The sequence below is a fragment of the Ixodes scapularis genome, unplaced genomic scaffold, assembly GCF_016920785.2.
Source record: "Ixodes scapularis isolate PalLabHiFi unplaced genomic scaffold, ASM1692078v2 PGA_scaffold2__306_contigs__length_199485367, whole genome shotgun sequence".
NCBI lineage: Eukaryota > Metazoa > Arthropoda > Arachnida > Ixodida > Ixodidae > Ixodes > Ixodes scapularis.
This window is the reverse complement of record NW_024609857.1, coordinates 167,526,287-167,541,154: the sequence shown is the minus strand read 5'-3', so window position 1 is coordinate 167,541,154 and position 14,868 is coordinate 167,526,287. Positions and strand designations below refer to the sequence as shown.

The window sequence follows — 14,868 nt, the reverse complement described above, 5'->3', positions numbered from 1 at the left end:
GCAACAACATCAGGAAAGCTATTTTGTTTGTGGATTCCCAGAGTGCTATCCTCTCTCTCTGTTCCCTCAATGATTCTAAGAATCTGCTCGTGCAACAAGTACAGGCAGGGTTAAACCTGGCTTTCCAAATGGGATACAATATCAAGCTGTGCTGGGTACCAAGCCATGTGGGAATTTCAGGTAATGAAAAGGCGGATAGGCTAGCAGCCTCCGTTAAGGATGCTCTGGAAACACCTGTGCAGCTGCCTCAAGAAGATTTTAAACCGGTTCTCAAAAAAGCAGTTTATTATGCCTGGCAGCAAGACTGGGACAAAGAAATAAATAATAAGCTACATGTTATCAAACCACGTTTGGAGTTATGGGAGAGTTCGCACCATAGAGACCGTCGCCATGAAGTCTTAATGTGTCGCTTGAGAATTGGACATTCACGTATCACCCATCGACATCTTCTTTGTGGTGAAGACACCCCAGTCTGTGAGCATTGCGGTGAATCGCTAACTATACTGCATATTCTATGGCACTGCAAATTCTTTGATCAGGAACGCCGGACGAGTTTTCCTTTACTTTCTGGATATCTTCCATTTCATCCAGTCTTCCTACTGGGAGATGAACCTTTAGTTCCTTTTGGTCACATTTTAGATTTTCTTAAAAAAAACTGGCTACCTGCACCAGTTATAGATCCTCTGCATAGTGCATTGCATAGTAATTCCTTCCTTCTACTATAGAGTCTTTTAATTATCTCTTTGGCGCAGCATGGCCTATGTTGCTTTTTGCGCCATTGAACACCTAATAATCAATCAATCATTAAATAATTTTATGTGCGATATCCTCTCGAATGCTTTGGATCTCACCAAATAAGACCAAACCCTTCTTTGGGAGACAAAATAATGGGCCAAAACAATGATTTATCGGTACGTCTGGTACAAAAACGGCCACGTCCTTGTGCGCAAGAAGGATCGCGAGCAAGTGCACCTGATCAGGTCTGTGGATGACTTAGAGAAGCTGGTGTGATGCATCATGTGACACGCACTCAGTTTTAAGAGGTTTCTTTTTTTTCTTTTAAATTGATGGCACGGATAGTTTATTGAATAAACGAAACTTTATGTCCAGCGAATATTTTCTTCCTTCGAATGTGAAATCTTTTTTAGGGAACGAGTATATAGATTCTCTTAAATGCTTTCATTTGAACGCTCGATCAGCGCGAAATAAAACAGACGAGCTTGAATTATTTCTTGATCAGTTCAAATTTTCGTTTCATATAATTATGCTTTCAGAGATACTATATGAAAGCTGCTTTCCGTATAAAAAATTAAGGACTCATGGAAAAAGTCGTAAACCATGAATTACAAAACAATTGCTCACAAAACTTCGTACTAAAAATGCGTTATATAACAAATTTGTAAAAACAAAAAATCAATGGAACAACTAACAGTATTTAAACGTTATCGAAACCAATTAAACAATTAACTCCAAAATGCTAAGAAAATTTATTTTTGTGCCTTTTTTTTCTTTTTTCGTAATAACTGAGTCGACATTGTGTGGGAAAAACGAAACTTTGTATTGGGTCGTTCGTGCGCCACGAAACAAGTTTTAAAGATCAGCCACAATGGCCAAGAGCTGTCAGGACAAGCATTGTCAAATGCGTTTAATGACTATTATGTAAGTCTAGTTAAAGAATGTCCAGAGTCAGGTGCTTGCAAATATATCAATGCTCGAAATAATCAATCCATGTTTCTTATACCTGTTACTGCCTCAGAGGTAATATCTGTCTTTATTGCATTAAAAATAGCAAAAGCTGCGACTGCGATTGTTTGCAGATCAAACCAGTTAAATACGTAATTAATCTTATTTCTCTTCCTTTAGCACACATATTCAATCTCTGTTTCATAAACGGTGTGTTTCCTTGTCAAATGCAACTAGCGAAGGTAACAGTTTTATATAAAAAAGAAAATAAAAACGAACTGGGCAATTATCGACCGGTTTCGATTCTTTCTGCTTTCTCTAAGGGTTTTGGAAAAGTTATACTACTTTGAATGACAGCATTTGCTGATAGTCATGACTTAATTAGCTCGTCGCAGTTTGGTTTTAGAAAACATCAATCCACAGAACTGGCTCTCCTTGCGCAAAAAGGAAATATGCTTAGAAATTTTGAAAAAGGAAACTCACTCTCGGCTTATTTGTAGGCTTTACTAAAACGTTCAACTATCTAGATCATAATTTCCTACTAAAAAGGTTAGATATGTTTGGATTTCGTTGTCACGTATCAAAACTTGTACGTTCATATTTATCTTCCCGCAGACAGTATGTTCATATCAACGGCCACTCATCTGAAAGAAAACCGATTGAATCGGGGGTTCCCCAGGGAAGCATTCTCGGGCCATTCTTATTCAATGTATATATAAATAATATCGTAAAAATTAGTCACTCAACTCATTTTTTTATTTATGCAGATGATGCAAGCTTATTATTTGTTAGTGATGATGCGTCGGAGCTTATTGATAACGCGAACGAAACACTAGAAAAGCTTAATAGATGGAGTAGACATAATGCATTAAAAATAAACGCCGTTAAGACAAAGGCAGTTATATTCCGACCTAAGAATAAACATATTAATATTGCCAAGGATATTTTTATAAATATCCTTAGCAATATCCCAAAGGATTCTGAGTGAACACATCAATCACTGCTTTTGCAGCCCTGTCCTCAGAGGCACCTTCAGACCTTCTTGTAAGCACTAAGTAATCATCAATGTATCTAAACTTTGTTAACACACTCCTCCTCTAAGATATCATCGATTATCTGATCGCATTTAACCAAAAAAAATTGTCACAAAGTACCGGCGCTATACAAGAGCCATTGCGAATTTCTTTTTGCACATAGTAGCCATTGTCACACATGATTAATGTCGACTGCACATAAAACTTCACTAGTTACACAAAACTATCGACTGTGTGTATTGATGAAAACTGTCATTAAGTTTGAAAATGAGAGTGGCGTGGGAGTCGATAGCTTTATGGAACTAGTGAAGTTTTATTTGCAGTCGACATTAATTATGTATGATGATGGTTACTATGTGCAAAAAGAATGAATTTGGATAGCGGCTGACAGATGCTGGCTTCCCAGCGTCAGTTATTCTTGCAGTGGCGCAGACGTTGTTAAAAAAAGGTTAAGGGAGGCTTAAGTCAGAAAATGAGAGACCCATAACGAGACCCCGGGTGGTCCCTTACGTGCATAAAATCTCGTTCAATTTGAAAAATGAAGCTGGGCGGTTTGATGTCCCGGTTGTTTTTTCGGCACCTGGAAAGTTGGCGCAACCCTGCCCTAGAATTGCGGAAAACACTGGGGGAAGAGCCAATGTGTCGTAAAGCACTGGAACAAGTAAGTTGATTGTGTGGTTGGTGGGTATACAAGATGCCACTAAGCTGCGGAAGAGTGTGCATCGGTCAAACTGGCCGATGTGCTAATGACAGGGCACGTGAACATGACTGGTCAGTCCGGTCGTCCGCTGGGGGTCATTTGCCTCTGCGTTGTGCTGCCTGTAAATGACAGCCCAAATTCAACAACATCACCATCATCGGGAAGGGCACAGATAAACACTAGAGAATTATTGGAAGGGCATGCAATAGCAAAAGAGGGGCAAGATGCACGCGTCAGCCAAACATCGTTTTTTCTTCACAAAAAAGAAATTGCTTATCTTGACACGTGCTGAAGCGATAGTGCGGTTTACTTCGTTGGTGTTTTTTCTATAAATGTTTAGTTGTGAATCCAATGCTTGTGTTGTTCGCATCTTTCCTTCGTCCTTGTCTATTTTTGCGCGCTGTATATTTCCGTTTTACATTATAAGGTCGCTGCTGAAAGAGGCGTCCGGATTGGACATAATCACTGCCACTTTTCGAGGTTATTTGGAAGGACGCAAAACTGACTTAGATGTCCTTGGGATTTTGTCACAGAAAGATAAGCAATTCCGAAATAAAACCGCGCTCGAGCCACGGTAAAAAGATCGCTCGCTCCCTTTACAACCGTCCAAAATACGAGGTGTTAATTTTGCAGTAAATGTGATTCTAGCTCAATTTAGGCTCCAACATGCAGTGAGAACTCGTTCGCTGGTTGAAAAACAGAATCTAGTATTCTAGAACATGTTTTTTTTTGTTCTTTGTACACTTTAAGGGGTGCACCAAAGCATCCAAAATAACGTTTTTATACCAGTGTATCTTCTTAGTGCCTGTATTTCAGTCCCGCCAAAATATATTCCTGTATTTGTATTTCCAAATACATTTAATTCAATTTTTTCAAATCTATCTGATACGTATCGTGACTCATTCTTATAAATGTATATCGGTATCAGTATTTTATCTGATTTTGCCACGCATCCCAGTATTTGTATTACAAAATACATTTGAGAGTATTTCTGCCCAACCCTGCCATATCATCTAAAAAAAAAGATTAAAAAAGGTATGCAAACTTCACCGTGCCGCGCGAACGACTTCGCCTTTTTATCTTCGTAGGCCAGTCGGTAATCCTGTATATGTCATTCGGTAAAATACTTGGCTCACCTGATCAGGGTGGTCAGTTTAAACCATGACAGGGGGACTCAATCTTTATATGGCTCTCTATGAGCGTAACGCTTTTCAGTCGTTCTAGCTGGCTTTTTTTAAGCTTCATTTATTAGAATTCAGTCACGTACCTACATGTTTGCCAGGTCTAAGTTTTTACACACTACTTGGGCATGCACACAAAAAAAAAACCAAGATCAACGTGGGGTGGAACACTTGCCACCAACTATGATTTGCCATTACTCACACCATGGCGGCTTTGGGGTGTGACCAATTGTAACTTTTTTTTAATTTTCTGCTCTATCTATGGCCATGTGTCACTGTCAATTTCTTGCCCTGAGTTGACTGCACTTTGCGTCCATTGCACCCTTTCTTGTAACAACTGACAGGCAGTTTTCTGTACTGGAACTGCCTCTACATATAAGTTTCGACATAGCCACAATGCGTGCCAAGCGATTGCAACTAACGATTCTAATTTTTGCGACTTTTGTTACAAAAAATTTAAAAGCGCTTTATAGATTCTAGGCTCGGCTATAAATTGCATTTAAAGATATAGCGAAAGTCTGCCCAGAAATAGAATACGCCCTTGCAGGGTAAAAATACGCAACGAAGCGTCTCCTTATTAACGAAAATATACGAAAATTACGCAAAAAAGTATACGACAATTCTATATCCCGCATTATCTTTACATTATGCCAAATGATCTCTTTCAGTTGAAGTCGCTGAAAGGTTAAATAAAAAAAGCTAAGAGGGTGGTGCTGCAATTCTGAAATTTAAATTGCTCTACAAGCTTTGTCCGTTCGGTCGTGTCTTATTATTTTTTGTATATTTCAAGTGTAGTTAATTTTATATTTATTCTGCTGATTGTCGGGTCCCGCGTACAAGCGCCCCCATGCTTTTACGAGCCGACGTGGTGTATTGTCTCTTCCATGGAGGGGATAAAAAAGCATAAAAAAATTATCCCCGAAGAAACCGCAATCTTTCCCGAGTGGCAGGTAGAATCCCTTCGGGTACACGCACGTTTTAACTGGCAGGGTTTCTGTGTAAAACCTGATAAAGAACTGTTTGATTTTTGGCCAAACAGGAAGGGCGCGCAATCGCTTTCTGATGCCCTTTCCAGCGGTTGATTCAAACCCATTCCTGTACAAAGGACCCGGGAACGTGCTACTAATTGTGCTTCAGTACAGGCATTTTTTCTTCACCTGCTTGAGGCACTCGCAATGGTACATCGCTTGTAGAAGTCTTAAAAAATTCAGCGTTTTTTTTTTTTGTTCTTTTTTTTTTCATTTTGTTTTTTTAAAGTGAAGACACTTCGACGCCTTCGGTTCCCCGAATACGTCGATGATCCACTGGTTTACCTACGTTCTCCTGAAGCCTGCAGCGCCAATCGCAAGGTTTCGTCGCCTAAGTCTCTGAAAATAAAAAATTACAGGAAAATTCATTGATGGATTCTTAGAGAATGCGTTAGCATGACCCTTGGAAACGCCACACGTCTCACTTTGGGAAACGCTAATGCTGACATCTTCACTTTTTTCTTTTGACTTTCTTTTTTATCTTTCTCTATACTTTGCTGCCTTTTGTTTTTTTGCCTTTTTGGCCATCAATGGATGTTCCTGTAATTTGTTTCACCTTTTTTTCTGTACTCTTAGATTACGTGACACCCTTGGATACGATCGTCCATACCGTTCCTGGGAAGGCCACATCCATACCACTCGCGGAATGAACCGTATCCATATCGCTCGTGGAGGGAACTGCATCTAGCTTTTTAACTATACAAACACATCACAGTCCACGCACCGCTACCACGGAAACCCAGAGCGAAGAACAAACCGTGACAGCAGCGTTGACTTTCTGATCAGAAAAAGGCCAACGCTGGGCAGAGATTGGACACGACGATTGCGTCAACGTTCGGCTCAAACTTGACTCCAAGCCGAGCGCTGACGCAGCACTCGTTTCCACTCTGTGTCCAGCGTTGGCCTTTTTCTGATTAATCCATCTCATTCAGCACCCAATGCTTTATCTAGGAGATGTTGCGTTGTGCCTCTTCCTTTCTGGCTCCGCGCAAGCTTTGCACGTGACTTCGAAGAAAACGAAAGGGCTCGCTTTGATGAAAACCCGGTGATGTCTGTCAGTTTGTCAGCGCAAGGAAGAGAGGGAGAGGTTGACGCGTGTTGACGTTAGCCGTTCGGACCAATGGGAGCGTCGCACGCGTCGCCCTTTCCCCTCTTTCTCCCTTTCTTCCCGACACTGACAAACAAAAGACACCGCTCGGTTTTCGTAAAAACGAGCTTCTAATGCTAACGTATTAAAACAAATTATCGTTACTTTTACAGCAACATGTACCAGACCAAATCTGTCGCTCTTCAGTGGAAGAAAGATTTAACGTCTCATTTCTTCTGTTGACGATTGCCTAACAAACGTAGCGAAAAGCCGATGTCCCTGGGAGGTCGTACCTGTGTGGATCGGGATGGCCTGGGCTACGAACATCAAGCTGGGAAAACGAGCGCTTTTGGACTCGAAGCTTCTTAGGAGATGATGAATATAGCCTGTGTGCCAGGGGAGAACTGGCGTTCTCATCTACTGAAGCATTGACTCCCATGTTTCGTCGGGCGTCTCTAAGTTAGAAGTACACCGAGATATTCTTTCAAAGAGGATGACCGCTGCATGCCCAAAGCCCTTGCAGGCTTGCACACCCAATTGCCCAGCCACGCTCCTGTAGATTTTTCCAGTGTAAGCCGAGCTCTTGACACTTCACAAAATTATTGTATTATATTTATTTCCCTTTGGATCTTCTTCTTTTCTGGCGAGATGATAAATACGTCAACGGCATATACAAGGTTTTTCAGGCTTTGATTCGGCAATCTATCGAAACCCAAACATGTTATATTCCGGCCAGTAAAAATGACTCTGGTTTATTTATTCATTTATTTAAATTACTCTGAACCTTTCGGTCTGCACAGGAGTAAAGTAAAAATTACACCAAACACGAAACAAGGACTTCAGACATGTACTCACTGTGTGAAGCGTGCGTAGGTAGGTCGTAGCTACCCACGCATGCTAAAAAAATACGCGTAATATTTTACATACAAAATTTAACCGAACAATCATTTCAGCTATGTTTTAAATAATTCAGGATTACAACAATTATCAACTTGCTCTGGCAGATAATAGTTCAGAAAAAAAAGTACTTAAAGACGTCATTTCCGTACTGGTATTGTGAAATCGTTTTAGTATTGCTCGTCTTTTTGGAGCATGATGTTGAAGTCAAAATGTACCGTTCAGGAATAATCGTTGTCAAGCCATTGGCCACAGCGTATAATTATTTTAATCTACGCATTTTTCTTATGTTTCTAAACAGCCAAGCTGCACTACACTTCTCATTGCAGAACCCAATTCAGTGCACCTGTACTCAGAAGAAACAAACCGAAGTGTCAGATTCTGTATTCCTTCTGTTAGCGCGACCTGCTGCTTCCTGCTTCCTGCAACCTGTATATTTTAATATTGGACGTGCCTAACATTTATATGCAGCTAATCGAGCATCTTTATTTGCATGCTTAAGATGCCTTCTAAGAAAGCCTAATTTATGATAAACCTTGCGCATATGTAATCCACATGTCTATTCCAGGATTAAGTATTAGCTAAAATAACTCCGAAATACATACATTCTTCTACATTATTAAAGTCAACGCCGCCTATAGGATAGCAGAAGTCTAAACCTTTTTCCTTATTTGTAATACTCAAGAAAAAGTTTAATCAAAGTTAATTACTATACCCCATTTTTTCCTCCGTTACTCCACGTAAAAGTTTTTCCAGGGACTGATTGAGAATCTCCTAGCTTTTAACTCTAGACGCTTATGGAAAAACCATACAGTCGTCTGTGAACAAGTTAACTTGAGCAGAGGACGGGAAATTTGTTGCTATATAATTTATATAAATTAAGAATAAAAGAGGACCTGACACAAATCCTAGGGGAACTCCTAAGTGACCTGCGGACGGCGGTAAAACAAACTTTATTGCAGCTGACATACTGCATTCGTCCTTCTAAATAAGAACGTATCGAAGATATCAAAACCAGATTGAATCTTAAAGAAGCTCATTTTTTAACTAATTTTTCATAGAGTCCCCGGTCAAACGCGTTAGAGTAATTCATAAATATTACGTCGACCTGACTTCGTTCGTTTAGAGCCGGTGAAAACTCATGTGCACGCTCTATTAGTTGTATGACTGTCGATAGACCCCGCCGAAACCCTTGCTGATGTTTATAGAGTAAGTTATTTTCCTCTAAGTATTTATTTATATGCTAAAAAATTATATGTTGTAAAATTTTGTAGCATGTCATTATTAAAAAATAGGACGATAATTTTGAAGCTCCACCTTATTTCCGGTCTTGTAAATGGGCACAATTTTTCGACATAGCGAGTCTTCTGATAACTTGCTCTTGGAGGAAACACGCTTGCAAATTTAAATATAAGTACCGCGACACCCACTCTGCATATCTTCTCAGAAATGCGTTGGTGATATTGTCTGGTCCGGATGCTTTTTTATCGCTTATATTCAAGAGTAGATTAAAAATATCACTTTCTGACAAAACCCACTCTGGCATTTTTGAGTCGTTGCATGGGAACGACGACACGGTCTACCGGGGGGTCACGTGACACCGTAAAGACAGACTGAAAGTATTTGTTGAATTCTTTCGCAATTCTAAAAGGGCATGAGAAAACTTCATGATAACTAGTAACACCTGAGAAGTTTCTTCCTTCGGAGTCAAAAAGAAACGCCAAAAGTTATTTGGCGCTTCCCTCAAGAACCATGAGAGCACATTGCCACAGTAGCTTGTCTTTGCTTGCATCACGAGATATTTTAACTCTCGTCCTGAATTTGCTATCTCGGCGGTATTTCTAACTTAGATTTTCAGTCCGCGTTTGATCTTTCGCATCAGTTGCAGAATTTCCCTCGTCATCTAAGGAAGGATCATTTGTGCTCTCGCTTTTAGGTAACGAAACGATATATTCAGTGGGACACAATAATTTTAAACTTTCTGCATAGCTCGTTGACATTAGATAGATGACTGAAATGATTAGAATGCTCTTCTCAATAGTCAAGAACAGACATATCGTCGGCGCTTTGGAAATCGTGAACTATGTTCTCGCCACGGGTGTTTTAAGGTGTTTTTTTTTTTTTTACGAAAGTTGCGATGAAAATATCAATATCTTATGATTTCACACGCCATCGATATTAATATTCTCGTCCACTTCAACCATACTACTCACAAAAGACAGGTCTAATGTTTCTTAACCAGTGTTTGTTTCTCAGGTAGGATACGTCACTGTCTCAGGTTAAAAAAAAAAAACAATATCCAAAGCAGTTTTGAGGACAGTACCTCATTTTTACCCACTTGGCTTGTTGTCCAATCAATACTGGGCAGGTTAAAGCGCCCCATCATAATAATCTTAGCTTTGTCCCTAAATTGTAGAGCCACGTAATCGTATATATTTTCTAAAAGCTTTGGCAGGGTATTTGGGGGCTTTAAACGGCACCTATAATAAATGTATTTCCGTGTATTGTTACTTTGCAGCATAACACCTCTCCGTCGATAAGGCATTTTGGTTGCACCAGATCTATTTCTTTTAAAATGATGGCCACACAATTGCCTCTCCATTCTTTGCCTTCTTGAATTATTTTTTACGAAACAACAATTCCGTTGTTTCCAATAACATCGTGCAACCATGTCCCCGTAATAACAACAATGTGGGATCATGAAGCAACAAGTTCATTTCTATTGTCTACTTTATTTAGCATAGTTCTGGCATTGAAGGTCAAGGTCTTAAATGATTTCAGTGGGTGCTTACTATCTCATTTATGGCATCACTTTTTGTCAGGGTGAGTTGCTGTTTGTTTGCTATACAAATATGCCCAGTGATGTCGTCCCACAAAAAATATTGTCGCCTATCTTTCTCTTGTCAGGAAGCAAGAAAACGTTTGCCCCGTTACCAGGATACCGCTTGATATATTCCCACGATTTCTTTTATTCTTTAATCATTATTCTTTATTTTTTATTCTTTATTCACTTCTCTGTATTTTTAATTCTTTATTCTTTATTCAAGAATTACTCCTCATTGCCTGAGGGCGTTATTGCAGGGGGTTATAGGCGTGAAGAAAACATCTCATCGGTTTCAGAGCTCCCTTGTTCCTCCAACAGCTTGTTCCATTCTTAAATAGTCTTGACAAAAAAGAATTTGTGTAAATTTTTGTTCTTGTACGGTAGTCTTTTCTTTTGAAACAGTGATTGGTTCGATTGTAAATATTGTGCGGTTTTTTTAGGTAAGTATCTTAGTTAATTCCCAGCTTGGCAATAAATATTCGAACAAAACTTTTAGTCTGTTTCTTCGGTCGTGCTGAGGGCAACTACCTTTTTATATCAGTAAAACTATCCTTGCGCCCGTATCGTCCCAGAACAGACCTGCCGTCCTATTCTGGATTTTTTCTAGTTTTTCAATTAGGTATTTCTTGCAGGGTCCCATACAGCACAATCATATTCAAGGATTCGTCTAACACAAGTCACGTACGCAGTTCTCTTCAAGTTTACCTGGAATTATATTAAGCCTCGCTGGATAAATTCAATGCCCTGCCGGCCCTTAAAATCACGTCATCGCCTTGAGCGTTCCATGCACAGTCAATCGACAATGTTACACCCAGATATCTGTATAATACATTCGGCTTTGATGAATCCGTTATTCACACTGTACTGATTAACCATTTTCTTCTTACTCCCAGTGAAGCTTCCCTGGACACAGCTTTTTTGGATTGAAATTCATCTTCCCTATACAACACCAGTTTTTCATTACGTACCAGGTCACTTTGTAATTGGGCTGCACCTTGTTCACTGAAATATACCTGAACCAAATACAATTGTCTGCAAACAGCCGTATACAGGATAATATTTTACTAGAAATGTCATTAATATTAAGTAAAAACAAAAGTTGTCCCAAGACAGAGCCCTGGAGGACTCCAGATTTCACTTCAACGTAATCAGACAGCTTGCCGTTCAAGACCACACACTGTCGCCGTTGAGACAAATAATTTTCAATCCATCTTACTACAGTTAGGTCTTAATTAAATATCTTACGTTTCCGGAGAAGAAGCGCGTGTGGGACCGTATGGAGTGCTTTACGAAAATAAAAAACAAAATAGTCCGTTTGTCTACCTTCGTCACCACCAGAGACCAATTCGTGAAATAATTCATGAATGTGTGTTGTACAAAATACTCCCTTACAAAAGCTGCGTCGTTTACTTATAATCAAATTATTTTCGTTTATGAGACACAATATCTCTATAAAAACAAGTTCAATGACCTTCCTTGAAAGATGTTAATGAAATGGGTCTGTAGTTTGAGACGTACTTCTTTGACCCGCTTTTTCGAATGGGCACAACGTGAGCAACCTTCTAGTCGTCTGGCAGGATGGCTTTAGACAAGTAAGTGGTATAAGTTAAATAGCAATAGGACGATAATGACTGAGCAGACCATTTTAGAACGCGTGGTGAGATGCCATCGGGGCCACTAGTTTTGGTTTCATAGATTTTCTTTCGTAACACTTCAATTCCAAGTACACTAAATTCTATTGGTTGCATTTTAGGAACAGCGCAAACGTATAAAGGACCATTGTAGCTGCATTTGGACAAGTAAACAGACTGAAAGTAGTTATTTAAACATGTCGATCTCTCTGTGTCGTCTCAAATTAGCCGCTTATTTCGTACACTTTCAGTGATTCCTACGCGATCCGACGCACAACTCTTAATATAGTTACAAAAACGTTTAGAGTTCGTTTTCATGCAATCAGTGAGCTTCAGGAAGTATTTGACCTTTATGCATAGCGATTAGTTCGTGTCGAGTGCACCTCTTCGGTTTAACGGGCCGTCCGCATTTCTGAACTGGAACAACCTGTCTGTCTCCTTTTTTCATGTGAAAGCCTTACCATTTATGATGGGTTTGTCAAAATTCTGCTTCAGCTGGTTTGCAATATTTCTCCTGTTTCTTTTTTTTTTTTTTTCTCTTCTTTTGCGTTTTTCCGCGGATGCTTGCGCGGGACTCGAATCTCAAAAGAATAATCCTCATCTACGCTGGAAAGCGACCCCTCGAACCTTTTGGCCTTTGACACAACTCCCTGTTTTTCTTTATACAAGGCAAAGTTGACAGTGATTGGAATTTTAAATGTTTCGTTAAACCGGCCAACGCGGTGGGCCCCTTCTACAGGTTTTAGTTCGATTCCCAACTTATTTTACAGATGTCTTTAACAACGTTCCCTGATTCATTCCATGTTTCGGAGTAACTACCGCTTTCTATTCCATAAAAAAGCTAAATTTTGTCTTCGACTTCTATTTTTAAGGTCGAAGTTTTTGTTCTCTAACCCGGCTATCTTCGTCAGTAAGATGACGAATTCGGTTTGCAAAATCCGACACTAATTTGTTAACTTCCTCGATCTGACCATCGGCTGTGTTAAGTTTGTCGCTTATTTCTTACATTGTTTTGTGTTTGGTTTGTGTTTAGTTTGTGCTTAATTTGTCTTTTGCTTGTGTTTAATTTATGTCAAAACAGTCTCTGTGAAAATATTTTCAGCTTGAATTTTATATGTCTGACTTCTACACTGCTGCTGTGATTAGTGTAGCGCCGAAAAGGGGAATGGGGCCTCGTCAGATAGCTTCGGCAACCTTTTGCTCCTCCCTCCCCGACATTTCATATGTCAAATGAACTTCAATTCCATTCAATTATAGTTTCGGGTTTGGCGAATCTGAGGTCGATACTGCCTAGCTTCTGCATAGTGACCGTTTTATCATTTTGGAGGGGCCTTAGTAATTCCATGTCGGCTTCTGTAAGAAAACCAAGGTTTAGCTCTATATCTGCAGAAAGTAACAACAATATAATTAAATACAAGACAGGCAATGCGAAGAGACGGAAATGCCTCAGAGATATTAAACGCGCCTGCCTAAGCAAAATGTCACCAACACTTTTCAGAAAAGGGAAAAGCCGGCAGTGCACAAAAGTTTATGCTCTTAGGTTGGATAGTATAAACTAACCGGCAGCGTTAAGAGCAGCGTTAGCTGCATGTCAGAAAGTGTGCCGGCTCCAAATCCCACAAAGCCAAAGTCTTCTGCCCTTATGTAGTCTTGGGTGCGACCCCGTGGTTCATGTTGCTTGAAGACGATTGGCGGACCAGTATCGATGAACCAGTCGTCATTGAAGCAGATGTTAGCAGGTATGACATGGCTCTCTGTCGAAACCGTGGCTTGCTGGCACGTGCCGTCTAGATGACGTGGAAGATGGCCGGGGCGAGCCAGCGAAAACTGCCCCGCAGTTGCCGGATTGAACGGTACGGCCGATCTTGGCACGGTCAAGACCTGCAGCGTTAAGAGCAGCGTTAGCTGCATGTCGGAGAGTGTGCCTTTGAAGTGTCATCCAGGAATAGCTGTGTCCAATTGCTATCTTGCTGCCCTTCAGAAGTCGGCATTTCTTTAGAAGAGTATGTTTATCTGCGGAATCAATAAATAAAACGATGGCGGGTCGATTCCTGTTCGTTTTTCACCCAACGCGATGTAAGCGTTCAACAGTGTTAACACGAACTCCAAGCTTTTCTTTGAAAATACATCTAGTGCTGTTTACTTTAACGTATCCGCCGTTTCACCTTCCGGAATAAAAATGACTAAGTTTATTGTGGCGGCTATGATCTTCTAGACTGAGCAGCTTCCTCTGGAATTCGAAAATGTTTTGTTGTATTGACATAACGTTTTGTTAAAGACTTTTGACTCGTTCTTTAAGCACTTTTGTTTTTTGCATTATTACTTCCGTCTGTTGGACCCTTTTGGCTATAACAGGCTTAAGCTGAGCTAATTGGTTCATACCTCAGCTAATTAAGCTGAGCTAGTTGGTTCATACTTCAAGTAATACTCCAGGTAAATTCCTTATAATGTAAACAAATTTGACAACATAGCCTTCTGGCTAGACTGTCAAATAATCTTTGAAACTGTTGGTGGCTTGTTTTTATTACTACGAGCTCATTACTACGAGATTACTACGAGACTACGAGACGAAAAGTTACAGAACTTCATGAAAATTGACTGATAAAAACATGAAAGACGTTTACAAATCTCTGCATTGCGAAATTAGAGCGCAGCTCTTGAGGAGAGGAGGGGATGGTACAAGGGGGAGGGTATGGCCCTCCTTCTCCATACCCTCTCCTCCTCCTGCAATTCAGTTGCCGCTAAATTTAGCGAAAAAAGTGACGCCACACGACTTGGTGCGACGTCACCTATGAACAAATTC

General features: G+C 40.1%; 1 protein-coding gene across 1 annotated transcript in view; it reads left to right on the top strand.

The window, feature by feature from the left end:
• Positions 1-14,868, top strand: part of LOC8028175 (nyctalopin) — a 109,224-nt gene that overhangs the window by 60,124 nt on the left and 34,232 nt on the right. The gene's annotated exons all lie outside the window — the stretch shown is intronic.